Source organism: Lepidochelys kempii, chromosome 27 (genome assembly GCF_965140285.1).
Source record: "Lepidochelys kempii isolate rLepKem1 chromosome 27, rLepKem1.hap1, whole genome shotgun sequence".
In the NCBI taxonomy this organism is placed as follows: Eukaryota; Metazoa; Chordata; order Testudines; family Cheloniidae; genus Lepidochelys; species Lepidochelys kempii.
The window spans coordinates 297,398-320,499 of record NC_136406.1 but is presented as its reverse complement, the minus strand read 5'-3'; positions in this window follow the sequence as shown (position 1 = coordinate 320,499).

Here is a 23,102-nt window from a genome sequence, read left to right as displayed (position 1 = left end):
ATGTGTAGAGGCTTTGTGCTGGGAGAGAAGGTGAGGCCTGATAAGGGGGCGGGGCTTCACTGACTAGGCGTCCTATAAAGGTAGCAGCCAGTCAGGCAGCGGCACAGCAGCTAGCAAACAGAGCTGTAAACACGGGAGTTTGAGTGGGAGTTCTGTTGGAGGAGAAGGTATTTGTGTTTGTTTGGTTTTGTATTGGTAGTATCTGTATGTGTAGAGGCTTGGAGGGGCTTTGTGCTGGGAGCGAAGCTGAGCCCTGATTAGGGGGCGGGGCTTCACTGACGAGGGGTCCTATAAAGGGAGCAGCCAGTCAGGCAGCGACACGGACAGCTGCAGCAGTACAGGAGCTAGCAAACAGAGCTGTAAATAGGGGAGTTTGAGTGGGAGTTCTGTTGGAGGAGAAGGTATTTGTGTGTGCTGGTTTTGTGTTGGTGGTATCTGTATGTGTAGGGGCTTTGTGCTGGGAGAGAAGCTGAGCTCTGATTAGGGGGCGGGGCTTCACTGACTAGGGGTCCTATAAAGGGAGCAGCCAGTCAGGCAGCGGCACAGAAGCTAGCAAACAGAGCTGTAAACAGGGGAGTTTGAGTGGGAGTTCGGTTGGAAGAGAAGGTATTTGTGTGTGTTTGGATTTGTTTTGGTAGTATCTGTATGTGTAGGGGCTTTTTGCTGGGAGAGAAGCTGAGGCGTGATTAGGGTGCGGGGCTTCACTGACCAGGGGTCCTATGAGGGTAGCAGCCAGTCAGGCAGCGGCACAGACAGCTGCAGTGGCACAGGAGCTTGCAACCTGAGCTGTAAACAGGGGAGTTTGAGTGGGAGTTCTGTTGAAGGAGAAGGTATTTGTGTGTGTTTGCTTTTGTATTGGTAGTATCTGTATGTGTAGAGGCTTGGAGGGGCTTTGTGCTGGGAGAGAAGCTGAGCCCTGATTAGGGGGCGGGGCTTCACTGACTAGGGGTCCTATAAAGGGAGCAGCCAGTCAGGCAGCGGCACAGGAGCTAGCAAACAGAGCTGTAAACAGGGGAGTTTGAGTGGGAGTTCTGTTGGAGGAGAAGGTATTAGTGTGTGTGTTTGGTTTTGTATTGGTGGTATCTGTATGTGCAGGGGCTTTGTGCTGGGAGAGAAGCTGAGCCCTGATTAGGGGGCGGGGCTTCACTGACTAGGGGTCCTATAAAGGGAGCAGCCAGTCAGGCAGCGGCACAGACAGCTGCAGCGGCACAGGAGCTAGCAAACAGAGCTGTAAACATGGGAGTTTGAGTGGGAGTTCTGTTGGAGGAGAAGGTATTTGTGTGTGTTTGGTTTTGTATTGGTAGTATCAGTATGTGTAGAGGCTTGGAGGGGCTTTGTGCTGGGAGAGAAGCTGAGCCCTGATTAGGGGGCGGGGCTTCCCTGACTAGGGGTCCCATAAAGGGAGCAGCCAGTCAGGCAGCGACACAGACAGCTGCAGCGGTACAGGAGCTAGCAAACAGAGCTGTAAACAGGGGAGTTTGAGTGGGAGTTCTGTTGGAGGAGAAGGTATTTGTAAGTGTTTGGTTTTGTATTGGTAGTATCTGTATGTGTATGGGCTTTGTGCTGGGAGAGAAGCTGAGCCTGATTGGGGGGCGGGGCTTCACTAACTAGGGTTCCTATAAAGGGAGCAGCCAGTCAGGCAGCGGCACAGACAGCTGCAGCGGTACAGGAGCTAGCAAACAGAGCTGTACACAGGGGAGTTTGAGTGGGAGTTCTGTTGGAGGAGAAGGTATTTGTGTGTGTGTTTGGTTTTGTATTGGTAGTATCTGTATGTGTAGAGGCTTGGAGGGGCTTTGTGCTGGGAGAGAAGCTGAGCCCTGATTAGGGGGCGGGGCTTCCCTGACTAGGGGTCCTATAAAGTTAGCAGCCAGTCAGGCAGCGGCACAGGAGCTAGCAAACAGAGCTGTGAACAGGGGAGTTTGAGTGGGAGTTCTGTTGGAGGAGAAGGTATTTGTGTGTGTGTGTTTGGTTTTGTATTGTTCGTATATGTATGTGTAGGGTCTTTGTGCTGGGAGAGAAGCTGAGCCCTGATTAGGGGGCGGGGCTTCACTGACTAGGGGTCCTATAAAGGGAGCAGCCAGTCAGGCAGCGACACAGACAGCTGCAGCGGTACAGGAGCTAGCAAACAGAGCTGTAAACAGGGGAGTTTGAGTGGGAGTTCTGTTGGAGAAGAAGGTATTTGTGTGTGGTTTTGTATTGGTAGTATCTGTATGTGTATGGGCTTTGTGCTGGGAGAGAAGCTGAGCCTGATTGGGGGGCGGGGCTTCACTGCCTAGGGTTCCTATAAAGGGAGCAGCCAGTCAGGCAGCGGCACAGACAGCTGCAGCGGTACAGGAGCTAGCAAACAGAGCTGTAAACAGGGGAGTTTGGGTGGGAGTTCTGTTGGAGGAGAAGGTATTTGTGTGTGTTTCGTTTTGTATTGGTAGTATCTGTATGTGTAGGGTCTTTGTGCTGGGAGAAAAGCTGAGCCCTGATTAGGGGGCGGGGCTTCACTGACTAGGGGTCCTATAAAGGTAGCAGCCCGTCAGGCAGCGGCACAGGAGCTAGCAAACAGAGCTGTAAACAGGGGAGTTTGAGTGGGACTTCTGTTGGAGGAGAAGGTATTTGTGTGTGTGTTTGGTATTGTATTGGTAGTATCTGTATGTGTAGAGGCTTGGAGGGGCTTTGTGCTGGGAGCGAAGCTGAGCCCTGATTAGGGGGCGGGTATTCATTGACTAGGGGTCCTATAAAGGGAGCAGCGAGTCAGGCAGGGGCACAGACAGCTGCAGCGGAACAGGAGCTAGCAAACAGAGCTGTAAACAGGGGAGTTTGAGCGGGAGTTCTGTTCGAGGAGAAGCTATTTGTGTGTGTTTGGTTTTGTATTGGTAGTATTTGTATGTGTAGAGGCTTGGAGGGGCTTCGTGCTGGGAGAGAAGCTGAGCCCTTATTAGGGGGCGGGGCTTCACTGACTAGGGGTCCTATAAAGGTAGCAGCCAGGCAGGCAGCGGCACAGACAGCTGCAGCGGCACAGGAGCGAGCAAACAGAGCTGTAAACAGGGGAGTTTGAGTGGGAGTTGTGTTGGAGGAGAAGGTATTTGTGTGTGTTTGGTTTTGTATTGGTAGTATTTGTATGTGTAGAGGCTTGGAGGGGCTCTGTGCTGGGAGAGAAGCTGAGCCCTGATTAGGGGGCGGGGCTTCACTGACTAGGGGTTCTATAAAGGGAGTTGTGTTGGAGGAGAAGGTATTTGTGTGTTTGGTTTTGTATTGGTAGTGTCTGTATGAGTAGAGGCTTTGTGCTGGGAGAGAATCTGAGCCCTGATTAGGGGGCGGGGCTTCCCTGACTAGGGGTCCTATAAAGGTACCAACCAGTCAGGCAGCGGCACAGACAGCTGCAGCGGCACTGGAGCTAGCAAATAGAGCTGTAAACAGGGGAGTTTGAGTGGGAGTTCTGTTTGAGGAGAAGGTATTTGTGTGTGTGTTTGGTTTTGTATTGGTGGTATCTGTATTTGTAGAGGCTTGGAGGGGCTTTGTGCTGGGAGAGAAGCTGAGCCCTGATTAGGGGGCGGGGCTTCGCTGACTAGGGGTCCTATGATTGTAGCAGCCAGTCAGGCAGCGTCACAGACAGCTGCAGGGGCACAGGAGCTAGCAAATAGAACTGTAAACAGGGGAGTTTGAGTGGGAGTTCTGTTGGAGGAGAAGGTATTTGTGTTTGTGTTTGGTTTTGTATTGGTGGTATCTGTATGTTTGGAGGCTTGGAGGGGCTTTGTGCTGGGAGAGAAGCTGAGCCCTGATTAGGGGGCGGGGCTTCACTGACGAGGGGTCCTGTAAAGGGAGCAGCCAGTCAGGCAGCGACACAGACAGCTGCAGCGTTACAGGAACTAGCAAACAGAGCTGTAAACAGGGGAGTTTGAGTGGGAGTTCTGTTGGAAGAGAAGGTATTTGTGTGTGTTTGGATTTGTTTTGGTAGTATCTGTATGTGTAGGGGCTTTTTGCTGGGAGAGAAGCTGAGCCGTGATTAGGGTGCGGGGCTTCACTGACCAGGGGTCCTATGAGGGTAGCAGCCAGTCAGGCAGCGGCACAGACAGCTGCAGTGGCACAGGAGCTTGCAACCTGAGCTGTAAACAGGGGAGTTTGAGTGGGAGTTCTGTTGAAGGAGAAGGTATTTGTGTGTGTTTGGTTTTGTATTGGTGGTATCTGTATGTGTAGGGGCTGTGTGCTGGGAGAGAAGCTGAGCCCTGATTAGGGGGCGGGGCTTCATTGACGAGGGGTCCTATAAAGGGAGCAGCCAGTCAGGCAGCGGAACAGGAGCTAGCAAACTGAGCTGTAAACAGGGGAGTTTGAGAGGGAGTTCTGTTGGAGGAGAAGGTATTTGTGTGTGTTGGGTTTTGTATTGGTGGTATCTGTATGTGTAGGGGCTGTGTGCTGGGAGAGAAGCTGAGCCCTGATTAGGGGGCGGGGCTTCACTGACTAGGGGTCCTATAAAGGGAGCAGCCAGTCAGGCAGCGGCACAGACAGCTGCAGTGGCACAGGAGCTTGCAAACTGAGCTGTAAACAGGGGAGTTTGAGTGGGAGTTCTGTTGGAGGAAAGGTATTTGTGTGTGTGTTTGGTTTTGTATTAGTGGTATCTGTATGTGTAGAGGCTTGGAGGGGCTTTGTGCTGGGACAGAAGCTGAGCCCAGAGTAGGGGTCGGGGCTTCACTGACGAGGGGTCCTATAAAGGGAGCAGCCAGTCAGGCAGCGAGAGAGACGGCTGCAGCGGTAAAGGAGCTAGCAAACAGAGCTGAAAACAGGGGAGTTTGAGTGGGAGTTCTGTTGGAGGAGAAGGTATTTGTGTGTGTGTTTGGTTTTGTATTGGTAGTATCTGTATGTGTAGAGGCTTGGAGGGGCTTTGTGCTGGGGGCGAAGCTGAGCCCTGATTAGGGGGCGGGGCTTCACTGACTATGGGTCCTATAAAGGGAGCAGCCAGTCAGGTAGCGACACAGACAGCTGCAGCGGTACAGGAGCTAGCAAACAGAGCTGTAAACAAGCGAGTTTGAGTGGGAGTTCTGTTGGAGGAGAAGGTATTTGTTTGCGTTTGGTTTTGCATTGGTAGTATCTGTGTGTGTAGAGGCTTGGAGGGGCTTTGTGCTGGGAGAGAAGCTGAGCCCTGATTAGGGGGCGGGGCTTCCCTGACTAGGGGTCCTATAAAGGTAGCAGCCAGTCAGGCAGCGGCACAGGAGCTAGCAAACAGAGCTGTAAACAGGGGAGTTTGAGTGGGAGTTCTGTTGGAGGAGAAGGTATTTGTGTGTGTTTGGTTTTGTATTGGTAGTATCTGTATGTGTAGGGGCTTTGTGCTGGGAGAGAAGCTGAGCCCTGATTAGGGGGCGGGGTTTCACTGACTAGGGGTCCTATAAAGGTACCAGCCAGTCATGCAGCGGCACAGACAGCTGCAGCGGCCTTGGAGCTAGCAAACAGAGCTGTAAACGGGAGTTTGAGTGGGAGTTCTGTTGGAGGAGAAGACATTTGTGTGTGTGTTTGGTTTTGTATTGGTGGTATCTGTTTGTGTAGAGGCTTGGAGGGGCTTTGTGCTGGGAGAGAAGATGAGCCCTGATTAGGGGGCGGGGCTTCCCTGACTAGGGGTCCTATAAAGGTAGCAGCCAGTCAGGCAGCGGCACAGGAGCTAGCAAACAGAGCTGTAAACAGGGGAGTTTGAGTGGGTCTTCTGTTGGAGGAGAAATTATTTGTGTGTGTTTGGTTTTGTATTGGTAGTATCTGTATGTGTAGGGGCTTTGTGCTGGGAGAAAAGCTAAGCCCTGATTAGGGGGCGGGGCTTCACTGACTAGGGGTCCTATAAAGGGAGCAGCCAGTCAGGCAGGGGCACAGATAGCTGCAGCGGAACAGGAGCTAGCAAACTGAGCTGTAAACAGGGGAGTTTGAGAGGGAGTTCTGTTGTAGGAGAAGGTATTTGTGTGTGTTTGGTCTTGTATTTGTGGTATCTGTATGTGTAGGGGCTTTGTGCTGGGAGAGAAGCTGAGCCCTGATTAGGGGGCGGGGCTTCACTGACGAGGGGTCCTATAAAGGGAGCAGCCAGTCAGGCAGCGACACAGACAGCTGCAGCGGTACAGGAGCTAGCAAACAGAGCTGTAAACGGGAGTTTGAGTGGGAGTTCTGTTGGAGGAGAAGGCATTTGTGTGTGTGTTTGGTTTTGTATTGGTGGTATCTGTGTGTGTAGAGGCTTGGAGGGGCTTTGTGCTGGGAGAGAAGATGAGCCCTGATTAGGGGGCGGGCCTTCGCTGACGAGGGGTCCTACAAAGGGAGCAGCCAGTCAGGCAGCGACACAGAGCGCTGCAGCGGTACAGGAGCTAGCAAACAGAGCTGTAAACAGGGGAGTTTGAGTGGGAGTTCTGTTGGAGGAGAAGGTATTTGTGTGTGTTTGGTTTTGTGTTGGTGGTATCTGTATGTGTAGGGGCTTTGTGCTGGGAGAGAACCTGAGCCCTTATTAGGGGGCGGGGCTTCCCTGACTAGGGGTCCTATAAAGGTAGCAGCCAGTCAGGCAGCAGCACAGGAGCTAGCAAACAGAGCTGTAAACAGGGGAGTTTGAGTGGGAGTTCTGTTGGAGGAGAAGGTATTTGTGTGTGTTTGGTTTTGTGTTGGTGGTATCTGTATGTGTAGGGGCTTTGTGCTGGGAGAGAACCTGAGCCCTTATTAGGGGGCGGGGCTTCACTAACCAGGGGTCCTATAAAGGTAGCAGCCAGTCAGGCAGCGGCACAGACAGCTGCAGTGGCACAGGAGCTTGCAAACTGAGCTGTAAACAGGGGAGTTTGAGTGGGAGTTCTGTTGGAAGAGAAGGTATTTGTGTGTGCTTGGTTTTGTATTGGTAGTATCTGTATGTGTAGGGGCTTTGTGATGGGAGAGAAGCTGAGCCCTGATTAGGGGGCGGGGTTTCACTGACTAGGGGTGCTATAAAGGTACCAGCCAGTCAGGCAGCGGCACAGACAGCTGCAGCGGCACTGGAGCTAGCAAACCGAGCTGTAAACGGCAGTTTGAGTCGGAGTTCTGTTGGAGGAGAAGTCATTTGTGTGTGTGTTTGGTTTTGTATTGGTGGTATCTGTGTGTGTAGAGGCTTGGAGCGGCTTTGTGCTGGGAGAGAAGATGAGCCCTGATTAGGGGGCGGGCCTTCGCTGACTAGGGGTCCTATGAAGGTAGCCGCCAGTCAGGCAGCGTCACAGACAGCTGCAGGGGCACAGGAGCTAGCAAACAGAGCTGTAAACAGGGGAGTTTGAGTGTGAGTTCTGTTGGAGGAGAAGGTATTTGTGTGTGTTTGGTTTTGTATTGGTAGTATGTGTATGTGTAGGGGCTTTGTGCTGGGAGAGAAGCTGAGCCCTGATTAGGGGGCGGTGTTTCACTGACTGGGGGTCCTATAAAGTTAGCAGCCAGTCAGGCAGCGGCACAGGAGCTAGCAAACAGAGCTGTAAACAGGGGACTTTGAGTGGGAGTTCTGTTGGAGGAGAAGGTATTTGTGTTTGTTTTTTGTATTGGTAGTATTTGTATGTGTTGAGGCTTGGAGGGGCTTTGTGCTGGGAGAGAACCTGAGCCCTGATTAGGGGGCGGGGCTTCACTGATTAGGGGTCCTATAAAGGTAGCAGCCAGTCAGGCAGCGGCACAGACAGCTGCAGTAGCACAGGAGCTTGCAAACTGAGCTGTAAACAGCGGAGTTTGAGTGGGAGTTCTGTTGGAGGAGAAGTTATTTGTGTTTGTTTGGTTTTGTATTGCTAGTATCTGTATGTGTAGAGGCTTGGAGGGGCTTTGTGCTGGGAGAGAAGCTGAGCCCTGATTAGGGGGCTGGGCTTCACTGACAAGGGGTCCTATAAAGGGAGCAGCCAGTCAGGCGGTGGCACGGACAGCTGCAGCGGCACAGGAGCTAGCAAACAGAGCTGTAAACAGGGGAGTTTGAGTGGGACTTCTGTTGGAGGAGAAGGTATTTGTGTGTGTTTGGTTTTGTATTTGTGGTATCTGTATGTGTAGGGGCTTTGTGCTGGGAGAGAAGCTGAGCCCTGATTAGGGGGCGGGGCTTCACTGACTAGGGTTCCTATAAAGGGAGCAGCCAATCAGGCAGCTGCACAGACAGCTGCAGCGATACAGGAGCTAGCAAACAGAGCTGTAAACAGGGGAGTTTGAGTGGGAGTTCTGTTGGAGGAAAGGTATTTGTGTGTGCTTGGTTTTGTATTGGTAGTATCTGTATGTGCAGGGGCTTTGTGCTGGGAGAGAAGCTGAGCCCTGATTTGGGGGCGGGGCTTCACTGACTAGGCGTCCTATAAAGGTACCAGCCAGTCATGCAGCGGCACAGACAGCTGCAGCGGCTCTGGAGCTCGCAAACAGAGCTGTAAACGGGAGTTTGAGTGGGAGTTCTGTTGGAGGAGAAGGCATTTGTGTGTGTGTTTGGTTTTGTATTGGTGGTATCTGTGTGTGTAGAGGCTTGGAGGGGCTTTGTGCTGGGAGAGAAGCTGAGCCCTGATTAGGGGGCGGGCCTTTGCTGACTAGGGGTCTTATGAAGGTAGCCGCCAGTCAGGCAGCGTCACAGACAGCTGCAGGGGCACAGGAGCTAGCAAACAGAGCTGTAAACAGGGGAGTTTGAGTGGGAGTTCTGTTGGAGGAGAAGGTATTTGTGTGTGTGTTTGGTTTTTTGTTGGTGGTATCTGTATGTGTAGGGGCTTTGTGCTGGGAGAGAAGCTGAGCCCTGATTAGGGGGCGGGGCTTCACTGACGAGGGGTCCTATAAAGGGAGCAGCCAGTCAGGCAGCGACACAGACAGCTGCAGCGGTACAGGAGCTAGCAAACAGAGCTGTAAACAGGCGAGTTAGAGTGGGAGTTCTGTTGGAGGAGAAGGTATTTGTGTGTGCTTGGTTTTGTATTGGTAGTATCTGTATGTGCAGGGGCTTTGTGCTGGGAGAGAAGCTGAGCCCTGATTAGGGGGCGGGGCTTCACTGACGAGAGGTCCTATAAAGGGAGCAGCCAGTCAGGCAGCTGCACAGACAGCTGCAGCGATACAGGAGCTAGCAAACAGAGCTGTAAACAGGGGAGTTTGAGTGGGAGTTCTGTTGGAGGAGAAGGTATTTGTGTGTGTGTTTGGTTTTGTATTGGTAGTATCTGTATGTGTAGAGGCTTGGAGGGGCTTTGTGCTGGGAGAGAAGCTGAGCCCTGATTAGGGGGCGGGGCTTCCCTGACTAGGGGTCCTATAAAGGGAGCAGCCAGTAAGGCAGCGGTACAGGAGCTAGCAAACAGAGCTGTAAACAGGGGAGTTTGAGTGGGAGTTCTGTTGGAGGAGAAGGTATTTGTGTGTGCTTGGTTTTGTATTGGTGATATCTGTATGTGTAGGGGCTTTTTGCTGCAAGAGAAGCTGAGCCCTGATTAGGGTGCAGGGCTTCACTAACCAGGGGTCCTATAAAGGTAGCAGCCAGTCAGGCAGCGGCACAGACAGCTGCAGTGGCACAGGAGCTAGCAAACAGAGCTGTAAACAGGGGAGTTTTAGTGGGAGTTCTGTTGGAGGAGAAGGTATTTGTGTGTGTGTTTGGTTTTTTGTTGGTGGTATCTGTATGTGTAGGGGCTTTGTGCTGGGAGAGAAGCTGAGCCCTGATTAGGGGGCGGGGCTTCACTGACGAGGGGTCCTATAAAGGGAGCAGCCAGTCAGGCAGCGACACAGACAGCTGCAGCGGTACAGGAGCTAGCAAACAGAGCTGTAAACAGGCGAGTTAGAGTGGGAGTTCTGTTGGAGGAGAAGGTATTTGTGTGTGCTTGGTTTTGTATTGGTAGTATCTGTATGTGCAGGGGCTTTGTGCTGGGAGAGAAGCTGAGCCCTGATTAGGGGGCGGGGCTTCACTGACGAGAGGTCCTATAAAGGGAGCAGCCAGTCAGGCAGCTGCACAGACAGCTGCAGCGATACAGGAGCTAGCAAACAGAGCTGTAAACAGGGGAGTTTGAGTGGGAGTTCTGTTGGAGGAGAAGGTATTTGTGTGTGCTTGGTTTTGTATTGGTGATATCTGTATGTGTAGGGGCTTTTTGCTGGAAGAGAAGCTGAGCCCTGATTAGGGTGCAGGGCTTCACTAACCAGGGGTCCTATAAAGGTAGCAGCCAGTCAGGCAGCGGCACAGACAGCTGCAGTGGCACAGGAGCTAGCAAACAGAGCTGTAAACAGGGGAGTTTGAGTGGGAGTTCTGTTGGAGGAGAAGGTATTTGTGTGTGTGTTTGGTTTTGTATTGGTAGTATCTGTATGTGTAGAGGCTTGGAGGGGCTTTGTGCTGGGAGAGAAGCTGAGCCCTGATTAGGGGGCGGGGCTTCCCTGACTAGGGGTCCTATAAAGGGAGCAGCCAGTAAGGCAGCGGTACAGGAGCTAGCAAACAGAGCTGTAAACAGGGGAGTTTGAGTGGGAGTTCTGTTGGAGGAGAAGGTATTTGTGTGTGCTTGGTTTTGTATTGGTGATATCTGTATGTGTAGGGGCTTTTTGCTGGAAGAGAAGCTGAGCCCTGATTAGGGTGCAGGGCTTCACTAACCAGGGGTCCTATAAAGGTAGCAGCCAGTCAGGCAGCGGCACAGACAGCTGCAGTGGCACAGGAGCTAGCAAACAGAGCTGTAAACAGGGGAGTTTGAGTGGGAGTTCTGTTGGAGGAGAAGGTATTTGTGTGTGTGTTTGGTTTTGTATTGGTAGTATCTGTATGTGTAGAGGCTTGGAGGGGCTTTGTGCTGGGAGAGAAGCTGAGCCCTGATTAGGGGGCGGGGCTTCCCTGACTAGGGGTCCTATAAAGGTAGCAGCCAGTCAGGCAGCGGCACAGGAGCTAGCAAACAGAGCTGTAAACAGAGGAGTTTGAGAGGGAGTTCTGTTGGAAGAGAAGGTATTTGTGTGTGCTTGGTTTTGTATTGGTAGTATCTGTATGTGTAGGGGCTTTGTGATGGGAGAGAAGCTGAGCCCTGATTAGGGGGCGGGGTTTCACTGACTAGGGGTGCTATAAAGGTACCAGCCAGTCAGGCAGCGGCACAGACAGCTGCAGCGGCACTGGAGCTAGCAAACCGAGCTGTAAACGGCAGTTTGAGTCGGAGTTCTGTTGGAGGAGAAGTCATTTGTGTGTGTGTTTGGTTTTGTATTGGTGGTATCTGTGTGTGTAGAGGCTTGGAGCGGCTTTGTGCTGGGAGAGAAGCTCAGCCCTGATTAGGGGGCGGGGCTTCACTGACGAGGGGTCCTATAAAGATAGCAGCCAGTCAGGCAGCGGCACAGGAGCTAGCAAACAGAGCTGTAAACAGGGGAGTTTGAGTGGGACTTCTGTTGGAGGAGAAGGTATTTGTGTGTGTTTGGTTTTGTATTGGTAGTATCTGTATGTGTAGGGGCTTTGTGCTGGGAGAAAAGCTGAGCCCTGATTAGGGGGCGGGGCTTCACTGACGAGGGGTCCTATAAAGGGAGCAGCCAGTCAGGCAGCGACACAGACAGCTGCAGCGGTACAGGAGCTAGCAAAGAGAGCTGTAAACAGGGGAGTTTGAGTGGGAGTTCTGTTGGAGGAGAAGGTATTTGTTTGTGTCTGGTTTTGTATTGGTGGTATCTGTATGTGTAGGGGCTTTGTGCTGGGAGAGAAGCTGAGCCCTGATTAGGGGCGGGGCTTCACTGACTATGGGTCCTATAAAGGGAGCAGCCAGTCAGGCAGCGACACAGACAGCTGCAGCGGTACAGGAGCTAGCAAACAGAGCTGTAAACAGGCGAGTTTGAGTGGGAGTTCTGTTGGAGGAGAAGGTATTTGTGTGTGCTTGGTTTTGTATTGGTAGTATCTGTATGTGCAGGGGCTTTGTGCTGGGAGAGAAGCTGAGCCCTGATTAGGGGGCGGGGCTTCACTGACTAGGCGTCCTATAAAGGTACGAGCCAGTCATGCAGCGGCACAGACAGCTGCAGCGGCTCTGGAGCTCGCAAACAGAGCTGTAAACGGGAGTTTGAGTGGGAGTTCTGTTGGAGGAGAAGGCATTTGTGTGTGTGTTTGGTTTTGTATTGGTGGTATCTGTGTGTGTAGAGGCTTGGAGGGGCTTTGTGCTGGGAGAGAAGCTGAGCCCTGATTAGGGGGCGGGCCTTTGCTGACTAGGGGTCTTATGAAGGTAGCCGCCAGTCAGGCAGCGTCACAGACAGCTGCAGGGGCACAGGAGCTAGCAAACAGAGCTGTAAACAGGGGAGTTTGAGTGGGACTTCTGTTGGAGGAGAAGGTATTTGTGTATGTTTGGTTTTGTATTGGTAGTATGTGTATGTGTAGAGGCTTTGTGCTGGGAGAGAAGCTGAGCCCTGATTAGTGGCGGGGCTTCACTGACTATAGGTCCTATAAAGGGAGCAGCCCGTCAGGCGGCGGCACGGACAGCTGCAGCAGCACAGGAGCTAGCAAACAGAGCTGTAAACAGGGGAGTTTTAGTGGGAGTTCTGTTGGAGGAGAAGGTATTTGTGTGTGTGTTTGGTTTTGTATTGGTAGAATCTGTATGTGCAGAGGCTTGGAGGGGCTTTGTGCTGGGAGAGAAGCTGAGCCCTGATTAGGGGGCGGGGCTTCCCTGACTAGGGGTCCTATAAAGGTACCAGCCAGTCAGGCAGCGCCACAGACAGCTGCAGGGGAACAGGAGCTAGCAAACAGAGCTGTAAACAGGGGAGTTTGAGTGGGAGTTCTGTTGGAGGAGAAGGTATTTGTGTGTGTTTGGTTTTGTATTGGTGGTATCTGTATATGTAGGGGCTTTGTGCTGTTAGAGAAGCTGAGCCCTGATTAGGGGGCGGGGCTTCACTGACGAGGGGTCCGATAAAGGGAGCAGCCAGTCAGTCAGCTGAACAGACAGCTGCAGCGGCACAGGAGCTAGCAAACAGAGGTGTAAAGAGGGGAGTTTGAGTGGGAGTTCTCTTGGAGGAGAAGGTATTTGTGTTTTCTTTTTTGTATTGGTAGTATTTGTATGTGTTGAGGCTTGGAGGGGTTTTGTGCTGGGAGAGAACCTGAGCCCTGAATAGGGGGCGGGGCTTCACTGATTAGGGGTCCTATAAAGGTAGCAGCCAGTCAGGCAGCGGCACAGACAGCTGCAGTAGCACAGGAGCTTGCAAACTGAGCTGTAAACAGCGGAGTTTGAGTGGGAGTTCTGTTGGAGGAGAAGGTATTTGTGTTTGTTTGGTTTTGTATTGGTAGTATCTGTATGTGTAGAGGCTTGGAGGGGCTTTGTGCTGGGAGAGAAGCTGAGCCCTGATTAGGGGGCGGGGCTTCACTGACTAGGGGTCCTATAAAGGTAGCAGCCAGTCAGGCAGTGGCACAGACAGCTGCAGCGGCACTGGAGCTAGCAAACAGAGCTGTAAACAGGGGAGTTTGAGTGGGAGTTCTGTTGGAGGAGAAGGTATTTGTGTGTGTTTGGTTTTTTGTTGGTGGTATCTGTATGTGTAGGGGCTTTGTGCTGGGAGAGAAGCTGAGCCCTGATTAGGGGGCGGGGCTTCACTGACGAGGGGTCCGATAAAGGGAGCAGCCAGTCAGTCAGCTGAACAGACAGCTGCAGCGATACAGGAGCTAGCAAACAGAGCTGTAAACAGGGGAGTTTGAGTGGGAGTTCTGTTGGCAGAAAGGTATTTGTGTGTGTGTTTGGTTTTGTATTGGTGGTATCTGTATGTGTAGAGGCTTGAAGGGGCTTTGTGCTGGGAGAGAAGCTGAGCCCTGATTAGGGGGCGGGGCTTCACTGACGAGGGGTCCTACAAAGGGAGCAGCCAGTCAGGCAGCGACACAGTGCGCTGCAGCGGTACAGGAGCTAGCAAACAGAGCTGTAAACAGGGGAGTTTGAGTGGGAGTTCTGTTGGAGGAGAAGGTATTTGTGTATGTTTGGTTTTGTATTGGTAGTATGTGTATGTGTAGGGGCTTTGTGCTGGGAGAGAAGCTGAGCCCTGATTAGTGGCGGGGCTTCACTGACTAGGGGTCCTATAAAGGGAGCAGCCAGTCAGGCGGCGGCACGGACAGCTGCAGCAGCACAGGAGCTAGCAAACAGAGCTGTGAACAGGGGAGTTTTAGTGGGAGTTCTTTTGGAGGAGAAGGTATTTGTGTGTGTTTGGTTTTGTATTGGTGATATCTGTATGTGTAGGGCTTTTTGCTGGGAGAGAAGCTGAGCCCTGATTAGGGTGCAGGGCTTCAATAACCAGGGGTCCTATAAAGGTAGCAGCCAGTCAGGCAGCGGCACAGACAGCTGCAGTGGCACAGGAGCTTGCAAACTGAGCTGTAAACAGGGGAGTTTGAGTGGGAGTTCTGTTGGAGGAGAAGGTATTTGTGTGTGTGTTTGGTTTTGTATTGGTAGTATCTGTATGTGTAGAGGCTTGGAGGGGCTTTGTGCTGGGGGCGAAGCTGAGCCCTGATTAGGGGGCGGGGCTTCACTGACGAGGGGTCCTATAAAGGGAGCAGCCAGTAAGGCAGCGGTACAGGAGCTAGCAAACAGAGCTGTAAACAGGGGAGTTTGAGTGGGAGTTCTGTTGGAGGAGAAGGTATTTGACTGACTAGGGGTCCTATAAAGGTAGCAGCCAGTCTGGCAGCGGCACAGGAGCTAGCAAACAGAGGTGTAAACAGGGGACTTTGAGTGGGAGTTCTGTTGGAGGAAAAGGTATTTGTGTGTGTGTTTGTTTTTGTTTTGGTGGTATCTGTATGTGTAGGGGCTTTGTGCTGGGAGAGAAGCTGAGCCCTGATTAGGGGGCGGGGCTTCACTGATTATGGGTCCTATAAAGGGAGCAGCCAGTCAGGCAGCGGTACAGGAGCTAGCAAACAGAGCTGTAAACAAGCGAGTTTCAGTGGGAGTTCTGTTGGAGGAGAAGGTATTTGTGTGTGTTTGGTTTTGTGTTGGTGGTATCTGTATGTGTAGGGGCTTTGTGCTGGGAGAGAAGCTGAGCCCTGATTAGGGGGCGGGGCTTCACTGACGAGGGGTCCTATAAAGGGAGCAGCCAGTAAGGCAGCTGCACAGACAGCTGCAGCGATACAGGAGCTAGCAAACAGAGCTGTAAACAGGGGAGTTTGAGTGGGAGTTCTGTTGGAGGAGAAGGCATTTGTGTGTGTGTTTGGTTTTGTATTGGTGGTATCTGTATTTGTAGAGGCTTGGAGGAGCTTTGTGCTGGGAGAGAAGCTGAGCCCTGATGAGGGGACGGGGCTTCGCTAACTAGGGGTCCTATGATTGTAGCAGCCTGTCAGGCAGCGTCACAGACACCTGCAGGGGCACAGGAGCTAGCAAACAGAGCTGTAAACAGGGGAGTTGGAGTGGGAGTTCTGTTGCAGGAGAAGGTATTTGTGTGTGTTTGGTTTTGTATTGGTGGTATCTGTATGTGTAGGGGCTTTGTGCTGTTAGAGAAGCTGAGCCCTGATTAGGGGGCGGGGCTTCACTGACGAGGGGTCCTATAAAGGGAGCAGCCAGTCAGGCAGCTGCACAGACAGCTGCAGCGATACAGGAGCTAGCAAACAGAGCTGTAAACAGGGGAGTTTGAGTGGGAGTTCTGTTGGAGGAGAAGGCATTTGTGTGTGTGTTTGGTTTTGTATTGGTGGTATCTGTATGTGTAGAGGCTTGGAGGGGCTTTGTGCTGGGAGAGAAGATGAGCCCTGATTAGGGGGCGGGGCTTCACTGACTAGGGGTCCTATAAAGGGAGCAGCCAGTAAGGCAGCGGTACAGGAGCTAGCAAACAGAGCTGTAAACAGGGGAGTTTGAGTGGGAGTTCTGTTGGAGGAGAAGGTATTTGTGTGTGCTTGGTTTTGTATTGGTAGTATCTGTATGTGTAGGGGCTTTGTGCTGGAAGAGAAGCTGAGCCCTGATTAGGGGGCGGGGCTTCACTGACTAGGGGTCCTATAAAGGTACCAGCCACTCAGGCAGCGGCACAGACAGCTGCAGCGGCACTGGAGCTAGCAAACCGAGCTGTAAAAAGGGGAGATTGAGTGGGAGTTCTGTTGGAGGAGAAGGTATTTGTGTTTGTTTGGTTTTGTATTTGTAGTATCTGTATGTGTAGAGGCTTGGAGGGGCTTTGTGCTGGGAGAGAAGCTGAGCCCTGATTGGGGGCGGGGCTTCCCTGACTAGGGGTCCTATAAAGGGAGCAGCCAGTCAGGCAGCGGCACAGACAGCTGCAGCGGTACAGGAGCTAGCAAACAGAGCTGTACACAGCGGAGTTTGAGTGGGAGTTCTGTTGGAGGAGAAGGTATTTGTGTGTGTGTTTGGTTTTGTATTTGTAGTATCTGTATGTGTAGAGGCTTGGAGGGGCTTTGTGCTGGGAGCGAAGCTGAGCCCTGATTAGGGGGCGGGGCTTCACTGACTAGGGGTCCTATAAAGGTAGCAGCCAGTCAGGCAGCGGCACAGACAGCTGCAGCGGCACTGGAGCTAGCAAACAGAGCTGTAAACAGGGGAGTTTGGGTGGGAGTTCTGTTGGAGGAGAAGGTATTTGTGTGTGTTTCGTTTTGTATTGGTAGTATCTGTATGTGTAGGGTCTTTGTGCTGGGAGAAAAGCTGAGCCCTGATTAGGGGGCGGGGCTTCACTGACTAGGGGTCCTATAAAGGTAGCAGCCCGTCAGGCAGCGGCACAGGAGCTAGCAAACAGAGCTGTAAACAGGGGAGTTTGAGTGGGACTTCTGTTGGAGGAGAAGGTATTTGTGTGTGTGTTTGGTATTGTATTGGTAGTATCTGTATGTGTAGAGGCTTGGAGGGGCTTTGTGCTGGGAGCGAAGCTGAGCCCTGATTAGGGGGCGGGTATTCATTGACTAGGGGTCCTATAAAGGGAGCAGCCAGTCAGGCAGGGGCACAGACAGCTGCAGCGGAACAGGAGCTAGCAAACAGAGCTGTAAACAGGGGAGTTTGAGCGGGAGTTCTGTTCGAGGAGAAGCTATTTGTGTGTGTTTGGTTTTGTATTGGTAGTATTTGTATGTGTAGAGGCTTGGAGGGGCTTTGTGCTGGGAGAGAAGCTGAGCCCTTATTAGGGGGCGGGGCTTCACTGACTAGGGGTCCTATAAAGGTAGCAGCCAGGCAGGCAGCGGCACAGACAGCTGCAGCGGCACAGGAGCGAGCAAACAGAGCTGTAAACAGGGGAGTTTGAGTGGGAGTTGTGTTGGAGGAGAAGGTATTTGTGTGTGTTTGGTTTTGTATTGGTAGTATTTGTATGTGTAGAGGCTTGGAGGGGCTCTGTGCTGGGAGAGAAGCTGAGCCCTGATTAGGGGGCGGGTCTTCACTGACTAGGGGTTCTATAAAGGGAGTTGTGTTGGAGGAGAAGGTATTTGTGTGTTTGGTTTTGTATTGGTAGTGTCTGTATGAGTAGAGGCTTTGTGCTGGGAGAGAATCTGAGCCCTGATTAGGGGGCGGGGCTTCCCTGACTAGGGGTCCTATAAAGGTACCAACCAGTCAGGCAGCGGCACAGACAGCTGCAGCGGCACTGGAGCTAGCAAATAGAGCTGTAAACAGGGGAGTTTGAGTGGGAGTTCTGTTTGAGGAGAAGGTATTTGTGTGTGTGTTTGGTTTTGTATTGGTGGTATCTGTATTTGTAGAGGCTTGGAGGGGCTTTGTGCTGGGAGAGAAGCTGAGCCCTGATTAGGGGGCGGGGCTTCGCTGACTAGGGGTCCTATGATTGTAGCAGCCAGTCAGGGAGCGTCACAGACAGCTGCAGGGGCACAGGAGCTTGCAAACAGAGCTGTAAACAGGGGAGTTTGAGTGGGAGTTCTGTTGGAGGAGAAGGTATTTGTGTGTGTTTGGTTTTGCATTGGTAGTATCTGTATGTGTAGAGGCTTGTGGGTGCTTTGTACTGGGAGAGAAGCTGAGCCCTGATTAGGGGATGGGGCTTGACTGACTACGGGTCCTGTAAAGGTAGCAGCTGGTCAGGCAGCGGCACAGACAGCTAGCAAACAGAGCTGTAAACGGGAGAGTTAGAGTGGGAGTTCTGCTGGAGGAGAAGGTACTTTTGTGTGTTTGGTTTTGTATTGGTGGTATCTGTATGTGTAGGGGCTTTGTGCTGGGAGAGAAGCTGAGCCCTGATTAGGGGGCGGGGCTTCCCTGACTAGGGGTCCTATAAAGGTAGCAGCCAGTCAGGCAGCGGCACAGGAGCTAGCAAACAGAGCTGTAAACAGGGGAGTTTGAGTGGGAGTTCTGCTGGAGGAGAAGGTATTTGTGTGTGCTTGGTTTTGTATTGGTAGTATCTGTATGTGTAGGGGCTTTGTGCTGGGAGAGAAGCTGAGCCCTGATTAGCGGGCGGGGCTTCACTGACGAGGGGTCCTATAAAGGGAGCAGCCAGTCAGGCAGCGGCACAGACAGCTGCAGCGGCACTGGAGCTAGCAAATAGAACTGTAAACAGGGGAGTTTGAGTGGGAGTTCTGTTGGAGGAGAAGGTATTTGTGTTTGTGTTTGGTTTTGTATTGGTGGTATCTGTATGTGTAGAGGCTTGGAGGGGCTTTGTGCTGGGAGAGAAGCTGAGCCCTGATTAGGGGGCGGGGCTTCACTGACGAGGGGTCCTGTAAAGGGAGCAGCCAGTCAGGCAGCGACACAGACAGCTGCAGCGTTACAGGAACTAGCAAACAGAGCTGTAAACAGGGGAGTTTGAGTGGGAGTTCTGTTGGAGGAGAAGGTATTTGTGTGCGTGTTTGGTTTTGTATTGGTAGTATCTGTATGTGTAGAGGCTTGGAGGGGCTTTGTGCTGGGAGCGAAGCTGAGCCCTGATTAGGGGGCGGGGCTTCACTGACGAGGGGTCCTATAAAGGTAGCAGCCAGTCAGGCAGTGGCACAGAGCTAGCAAACAGAGCTGTAAACAGGGGAGTTTGAGTGGGAGTTCTGTTGGAAGAGAAGGTATTTGTGTGTGTTTGGTTTTGTGTTGGTAGTATCTGTATGTGTAGAGGCTTTGTGCTGGGAGAGAAGGTGAGGCCTGATAAGGGGGCGGGGCTTCACTGACTAGGCGTCCTATAAAGGTAGCAGCCAGTCAGGCAGCGGCACAGCAGCTAGCAAACAGAGCTGTAAACACGGGAGTTTGAGTGGGAGTTCTGTTGGAGGAGAAGGTATTTGTGTTTGTTTGGTTTTGTATTGGTAGTATCTGTATGTGTAGAGGCTTGGAGGGGCTTTGTGCTGGGAGCGAAGCTGAGCCCTGATTAGGGGGCGGGGCTTCACTGACGAGGGGTCCTATAAAGGGAGCAGCCAGTCAGGCAGCGACACGGACAGCTGCAGCAGTACAGGAGCTAGCAAACAGAGCTGTAAATAGGGGAGTTTGAGTGGGAGTTCTGTTGGAGGAGAAGGTATTTGTGTGTGCTGGTTTTGTGTTGGTGGTATCTGTATGTGTAGGGGCTTTGTGCTGGGAGAGAAGCTGAGCTGTGATTAGGGGGCGGGGCTTCACTGACTAGGGGTCCTATAAAGGGAGCAGCCAGTCAGGCAGCGGCACAGAAGCTAGCAAACAGAGCTGTAAACAGGGGAGTTTGAGTGGGAGTTCTGTTGGAAGAGAAGGTATTTGTGTGTGTTTGGATTTGTTTTGGTAGTATCTGTATGTGTAGGGGCTTTTTGCTGGGAGAGAAGCTGAGCCGTGATTAGGGTGCGGGGCTTCACTGACCAGGGGTCCTATGAGGGTAGCAGCCAGTCAGGCAGCGGCACAGACAGCTGCAGTGGCACAGGAGCTTGCAACCTGAGCTGTAAACAGGGGAGTTTGAGTGGGAGTTCTGTTGAAGGAGAAGGTATTTGTGTGTGTTTGGTTTTGTATTGGTGGTATCTGTATGTGTAGGGGCTGTGTGCTGGGAGAGAAGCTGAGCCCTGATTAGGGGGCGGGGCTTCATTGACGAGGGGTCCTATAAAGGGAGCAGCCAGTCAGGCAGCGGAACAGGAGCTAGCAAACTGAGCTGTAAACAGGGGAGTTTGAGAGGGAGTTCTGTTGGAGGAGAAGGTATTTGTGTGTGTTTGGTTTTGTATTGGTGGTATCTGTATGTGTAGGGGCTGTGTGCTGGGAGAGAAGCTGAGCCCTGATTAGGGGGCGGGGCTTCACTGACTAGGGGTCCTATAAAGGGAGCAGCGAGTCAGGCAGTGACACAGACAGCTGCAGCGGTACAGGAGCTAGCAAACAGAGCTGTAAACAGGGGAGTTTGAGTGGAAGTTCTGTTGGAGGAGAAGGTATTTGTCTGTGTTTGGTTTTGTGTTGGTGGTATCTGTATGTGTAGGGGCTTTGTGCTGGGAGAGAAGCTGAGCCCTGATTAGGGGGCGGGGCTTCATTGACGAGGGGTCCTATAAAGGGAGCAGCCAGTCAGGCAGCGGCACAGACAGCTGCAGCGGTAAAGGAGCTTGCAAACTGAGCTGTAAACAGGGGAGTTTGAGTGGGAGTTCTGTTGGAGGAAAGGTATTTGTGTGTGTGTTTGGTTTTGTATTAGTGGTATCTGTATGTGTAGAGGCTTGGAGGGGCTTTGTGCTGGGAGAGAAGCTGAGCCCAGAGTAGGGGTCGGGGCTTCACTGACGAGGGGTCCTATAAAGGGAGCAGCCAGTCAGGCAGCGAGAGAGACGGCTGCAGCGGTAAAGGAGCTAGCAAACAGAGCTGAAAACAGGGGAGTTTGAGTGGGAGTTCTGTTGGAGGAGAAGGTATTTGTGTGTGTGTTTGGTTTTGTATTGGTAGTATCTGTATGTGTAGAGGCTTGGAGGGGCTTTGTGCTGGGGGCGAAGCTGAGCCCTGATTAGGGGGCGGGGCTTCACTGACTATGGGTCCTATAAAGGGAGCAGCCAGTCAGGTAGCGACACAGACAGCTGCAGCGGTACAGGAGCTAGCAAACAGAGCTGTAAACAAGCGAGTTTGAGTGGGAGTTCTGTTGGAGGAGAAGGTATTTGTGTGCGTTTGGTTTTGTATTGGTAGTATCTGTATTTGTAGGGGCTTTGTGCTGGGAGAGAAGCTGAGCCCTGATTAGGGGGCGGGGTTTCACTGACTAGGGGTCCTATAAAGGTACCAGCCAGTCATGCAGCGGCACAGACAGCTGCAGCGGCCTTGGAGCTAGCAAACAGAGCTGTAAACGGGAGTTTGAGTGGGAGTTCTGTTGGAGGAGAAGACATTTGTGTGTGTGTTTGGTTTTGTATTGGTGGTATCTGTTTGTGTAGAGGCTTGGAGGGGCTTTGTGCTGGGAGAGAAGCTGAGCCCTGATTAGGGGGCGGGGCTTCCCTGACTAGGGGTCCTATAAAGGTAGCAGCCAGTCAGGCAGCGGCACAGGAGCTAGCAAACAGAGCTGTAAACAGGGGAGTTTGAGTGGGAGTTCTGTTGGAGGAGAAGGTATTTGTGTGTGTTTGGTTTTGTATTGGTAGTATCTGTATGTGTAGGGGCTTGGAGGGGCTTCGTGCTGGGAGAGAAGCTGAGCCCTGATTAGGGGGCGGGTCTTCACTGACTAGGGGTCCTATAAAGGGAGCAGCCAGTCAGGCGGCGGCACGGACAGCTGCAGCAGCACAGCAGCTAGCAAACAGAGCTGTAGACAGGGGAGTTTGAGTGGGAGTTCTTTTGGAGGAGAAGGTATTTGTGTTTGTTTGGTTTTGTATTCCTAGTATCTGTATGTGTAGAGGCTTGGAGGGGCTTTGTGCTGGGAGAGAAGCTGAGCCCTGATTAGGGGGCGGGTCTTCACTGACTAGGGGTCCTATAAAGGGAGCAGCCACTCAGGCAGCGGCACAGACAGCTGCAGTGGCGCAGGAGCTTGCAAACTGAGCTGTAAACAGGGGAGTTTGAGTGGGAGTTCTGTTGGAGGAGAAGGTATTTGTGTGTGTTTGGTTTTGTATTGGTAGTATCTGTATGTGTAGGGGCTTTGTGCTGGGAGAGAAGCTGAGCCCTGATTAGGGGGCGGGGTTTCACTGACTAGGGGTCCTATAAAGGTACCAGCCAGTCATGCAGCGGCACAGACAGCTGCAGCGGCCTTGGAGCTAGCAAACAGAGCTGTAAACGGGAGTTTGAGTGGGAGTTCTGTTGGAGGAGAAGACATTTGTGTGTGTGTTTGGTTTTGTATTGGTGGTATCTGTTTGTGTAGAGGCTTGGAGGGGCTTTGTGCTGGGAGAGAAGATGAGCCCTGATTAGGGGGCGGGGCTTCCCTGACTAGGGGTCCTATAAAGGTAGCAGCCAGTCAGGCAGCGGCACAGGAGCTAGCAAACAGAGCTGTAAACAGGGGAGTTTGAGTGGGTCTTCTGTTGGAGGAGAAATTATTTGTGTGTGTTTGGTTTTGTATTGGTAGTATCTGTATGTGTAGGGGCTTTGTGCTGGGAGAAAAGCTGAGCCCTGATTAGGGGGCGGGGCTTCACTGACTAGGGGTCCTATAAAGGGAGCAGCCAGTCAGGCAGGGGCACAGATAGCTGCAGCGGAACAGGAGCTAGCAAACTGAGCTGTAAACAGGGGAGTTTGAGAGGGAGTTCTGTTGTAGGAGAAGGTATTTGTGTGTGTTTGGTCTTGTATTTGTGGTATCTGTATGTGTAGGGGCTTTGTGCTGGGAGAGAAGCTGAGCCCTGATTAGGGGGCGGGGCTTCACTGACTAGGGGTCCTATAACGGGAGCAGGCAATCAGGCAGCTGCACAGACAGCTGCAGCGATACAGGAGCTAGCAAACAGAGCTGTAAACAGGGGAGTTTGAGTGGGAGTTCTGTTGGAGGAAAGGTATTTGTGTGTGTGTTTGGTTTTGTATTTGTGGTATCTGTATGTGTAGAGGCGTAGAGGGGCTTTGTGCTGGGAGAGAAGCTGAGCCCTGATTAGGGGGCGGGGCTTCACTGACGAGGGGTCCTATAAAGGGAGCAGCCAGTCAGGCAGCGACACAGACAGCTGCAGCGGTACAGGAGCTAGCAAACAGAGCTGTAAACGGGAGTTTGAGTGGGAGTTCTGTTGGAGGAGAAGGCATTTGTGTGTGTGTTTGGTTTTGTATTGGTGGTATCTGTGTGTGTAGAGGCTTGGAGGGGCTTTGTGCTGGGAGAGAAGATGAGCCCTGATTAGGGGGCGGGCCTTCGCTGACGAGGGGTCCTACAAAGGGAGCAGCCAGTCAGGCAGCGACACAGAGCGCTGCAGCGGTACAGGAGCTAGCAAACAGAGCTGTAAACAGGGGAGTTTGAGTGGGAGTTCTGTTGGAGGAGAAGGTATTTGTGTGTGTTTGGTTTTGTGTTGGTGGTATCTGTATGTGTAGGGGCTTTGTGCTGGGAGAGAACCTGAGCCCTTA